At 42.1% G+C, this 4,364-nt stretch overlaps 1 non-coding gene across 1 annotated transcript; it reads left to right on the top strand.

Moving 5' to 3' along the window:
• The first annotated feature begins 3,630 nt into the window (after window positions 1–3,630).
• LOC120274323 lies at window positions 3,631–3,737 on the top strand. The gene has a single exon (XR_005540851.1). It is a non-coding gene; the product is annotated as a small nucleolar RNA R71 (small nucleolar RNA).
• The last annotated feature ends 627 nt before the right edge of the window (window positions 3,738–4,364 follow it).

Below are 4,364 nucleotides of genomic sequence, written 5' to 3' on the forward strand. Positions count from 1 at the left end.
AATTTAGGCTCTTATCACACCCTCACACCGTTCTTGTACATCTCCATTACCCTTGGGCCGCTTCATCTTTCGGAGCACATTCTTCATGATCCCCCAGTTAGATGGTACATTTTCCTTTAGACCAAGCATCACGACTTCTTCATTTTCCACTCCTTGGTCTAGCACCCCTTTATCTGGGTCCGGATTCATCATTTCCAGCATTTATTCATCTATTAGTTCATTAGTATTTTCAAGAAAATAAAGAGTATCATCAAAGTCAAGAGAATGTCACATGGCTTCGGTGAGGCAACGTGTCAACTTGTCATCGCCAACCCTCAGTATCAACTCCTCACCGTCCATGTCGATAAGTGCCTTGGAAGTGAGCAAAAATGGGCTCTCTATTATCAAAGGAACATCTACATCCTCGTCGACATCCAACACTACAAAGTCCACAGGAAATATGTACTTGTCAACCTTGACAAGCACATCTTCGATAATACCTTTAGGATGACAAATGGAGCTATCGACCAACTGTAAAGTCAAGCAGGTTGGCCTTGGTTCTCCCAACCCCAATTTCTGAAACAATGGGTACGGCATGACATTTATACTAGCTCCTGAATCGCCAAAGCTTTTTCTTCCCCCAAACCTCCGATTACACAAGGTATGATGAAGCTTCCCGGATCTTTCATTTTGTTTGTTAACTTTTTTGTGAAGAATTACCGAACAATTTCCTTCTAATACCACAGCGATAATTTCCTCCATCTTCCTCTTGTTGGTCAAGAGGTCCTTCAAGACCTTCACTTAACGAGGTTTTTGGGACAATGCCTCTATGAATGGAATGTTGATGTGTGATAAGTGCTTGTGAGATATGAATACGAAGCGTTCTTTCCTTATGTTGAGCATTACTTTTCTTGGGTTTTTACAATAATATGTATGTTTTTATGTTACTTTCATGCAGATAGGGTTGTGAGGCCGATTGTGAAGGAAAGAAGCCAATGTGGATCATAATGCACCGATTTTGGAGGAAATCTTGCTAAGGTTCAAACGTGAAGACATAGGTCGGGTGTTGAGATGCTAGAGTGCGTGCCAACCTCCTCGTATTTGAGTTAGCACAACCATTTGGAGGGGCACAAGGGCAGTCACACTCAGGCATTCCGACTTATGCACATAGAACAAGATCTCCATCAACTTATAAATCATTGAAGAAGCAAAGCAATCCACAACGTGAACGTGTGCCCGTTTGTATTACCTCGATGAAAGTATGGATTCAGGAAGTATTTCAGGCCGGATACTGTAGCAGAGTATTGTAGCAACACTGTAGCAAAGTACTGTAGAAGCACTGTTCACAACCGGCCAAGAAAACTATAGAAGAGAGAATCCACACGGGGCGTGTGGATCCCGATTCCTGCCCTATTTAAAGCCGATTAAGCCCCGATTTTAGGATTATTTTCTCCATTTTATCCCCAACTTGAGAGAGTGTTTCGACTAGGGTTTTGAGAGGTATTGTCTAGGGTTTTTGGAGAGGTTCTATGGCTTTGACATCGCGCATCGTTTGGTAGAAGGTTATTGGGAGAGCTTTCATCATCACCGATCCGGCGAGGTGTATCCTAGGCCAGACAAAGGACCCTTTGCGACGAGTAAAGGACTCTCCACAAGACCATCGACACGACTATCGAGGAGGTTTTCTATGGATTCATTGCTTTTACATTCTATTTCTTTGACTGTAATTGGCTCCATGGAGAGCTAAACCCCTAGTGGGTACTTGGGTATTTGTGAACCCTAGGATGTATTCATTTCATTGAATCTCTTTATTATGCTTTCAATTAATTGATGTTTATTGTGAGTTCCAACCTTGAATGCTTGATTATTTGAATACTCCCCTAGAGTGACACTAGGGTTGAGAGTTCTTGTTGGTAACCTTGTGAGTGAGTGACACACCATGAGTGTTAGACAAAGCTAGGTTGGAGAGGGCTGAGAGGGTGAGTCGAGAGGTACAGGACCATCCCCTTCCCCCTCCAGTGTGTTAGATTCTACCTTCGTTCCTCGAGTTCTTTGCAACCATAATAGAGTGAATGGTCCAAGGGATGACCTTCCGCTGGGGCATAGTTGTGGGTGCAATGGAGTGAAGCGTAGAAGTGATCTTAGTATCTAGGGCTTAATTGTGGTTAGGGACCTTCCACCTGGACCAAAGGGTTAGGTCTATAATTAGGAAGAGATTTATCACTTGGAATCCCTAAAACTCATTGCAATTCTATACGAGTGCGAGGTTGAGAGGTTATTCAATCTCTCCTCCGGGACATGTATAGAGTTAGGCATGGTTGACCTTAGATTTGGGACTATGTAATTAAGGATTTCCACGACTCACTATTGCATTAATTAGGAAGTATAATAGAGGGTTCTTTCACTTGAAATGATTGTCCTAGTCGGAGCAATATCCGAGTACCCCATCTTTATCGATTGCCTTACTTTCTCCTCTACTTGTGCTCTCTTACTTGTTGTTTTTTACTTTTGAGGATTGAATCATTGTCACACATATCACTATTCATCTTTTGAGAATTAAGTGTTTTTATTCCCTACACCCTGTGGATACCCGCTCATCCGGAATTATTACTTCGACAAACCCGTGCACTTGCGGGATATACACAAGGGGACCTTATCAATGTGCAACAGTTTAAAGCGATCCAGAAATTTCCTGTTTTGCTCATCAGTTTGATCCTTCTTCAAACGCGCCGGATAAAGAATTCTTGGAGCATATGAAGGGGGTGACACAACGGACCTCTTCTCCTTGTCTTGCACCATATCTTTCGGCTTTTCTTAAGGAATTTCAGTAGTCTTCCCAGTGGGGGTTTTCTCTTGAGCAATTTCAGAATTTTTCTCGGTAATGAGATTCTCTTGGAGCTCTCGGCCACTCCTCAAAGTGATCGTTTTAAGTTGCTTTCTTGGGTTAGTCTCAGTATTACTTAGCAAGCTTCCTAAAGGACGTTCCGTCAATGACTTTGCTGTTTATTCCACTTTATTCTCTAAATTATGTAGCGAAGCAGTGTGATTTCGGAGTGCCGCGTCTATGTTTTGGAACTTTGTGTCGCTTGATTGAATGAACTTTGATAAAACCCTTTCCAATTGTGAAACTCTCTCCGGAATCAAAGGTGTTTCCTAAAATCCTAGTGCGGTAGCTGCTTTTTGCTACCCTTGATTTCCCCATGAAAGATTTGGGTGGTTTCTCCACCCTTAGTTGTAGGTGTTGCTATGAGGATTGGTTTGTCATCTTTCCGAATTGCCCACAAAGTCTACTTGTTCAATTGGGGCTGAAGTAGCAATCGAATAGGATAATCGGATGGCATATGCGAACCCCCATAACCATCACAACTTGTGATTGCGGCTACCCTTGATGAAGTCAATGTATCTAATTTCTTGGTCAATGTCTCTACTTGGGCTACCAAGGATGTAACCAAATCAATTTCATGGAGTCTGGCCGCTTTCTTCCTTTCTCTTGCATTCCATTGGTAGCTATTTAAACCCATTTCTTTAATCAATTTCCGGGCTTCTTCGGTAGTCTTTTTCCCCATTGTACCTCCTGTGGCAGCATCTAGAAGTTGTTTGTTGCTTGAGCTCAACCCGTTATAAAATGTATTAATGATCATCCACTCGGGGAACCCATGTTGTGGACACTTCCGCAAAAGGTCCTTAAATCATCCCCAAGTCTCAAACAAAGTTTCAAACTCCATCTGAATAAATGAAGATATCTCATTGCAAAGCTTTGCTGATTTTCCCGGAGGGAAGTACCTTGCAAGAAAAGCTTCGACCATTTCGTTCAATGTTGTGATGGAAGCTCTTGGCAATGAATGAAGCCACTATTTGGCCCTTCCTTTCAAAGAGAATGGGAAAGCCCTCAAGTGAATTACATCATTAGAATCCCCATTGATCTTTAACATGTCACACACTTCAAGGAAACTCTCAATATGACTGTTCAGGTCTTCATCGGCTAACCCATTAAACAGTATGGACTGTTGAACCATTTGAATAAAGGCCAGCTTCAACTCAAAATTCTGGGTTGCTACCGGTGGCCTCACAATGCTCGATTGTGTCCCATGAATAGTAGGTCTAACAAAATCTGAAAGTGTTCTTCATTGGCCCTCTTGTTCGGCCATATTTTCAGATTCTTAACTTTCTACTTTAGCTGGATGATTCCGTTCTGACACAAGTTCTTTCCGCTTTCTTCGAAGTGTTCATTCAAGTTCAGGATTACCTCCAACAAAAATCGAAGGGTTCTCTCGGGTCATAAACTGGAGCTGCAACCAAAGAAAGAAAAACAAATCAGAACGATGGAAGAATAAGAGAATGTGAAATAGAGTAAATGATCAAAATAGCTAAAATAGCAAAGTGCA

This window comes from Dioscorea cayenensis, chromosome 12 (genome assembly GCF_009730915.1).
Source record: "Dioscorea cayenensis subsp. rotundata cultivar TDr96_F1 chromosome 12, TDr96_F1_v2_PseudoChromosome.rev07_lg8_w22 25.fasta, whole genome shotgun sequence".
NCBI lineage: Eukaryota > Viridiplantae > Streptophyta > Magnoliopsida > Dioscoreales > Dioscoreaceae > Dioscorea > Dioscorea cayenensis.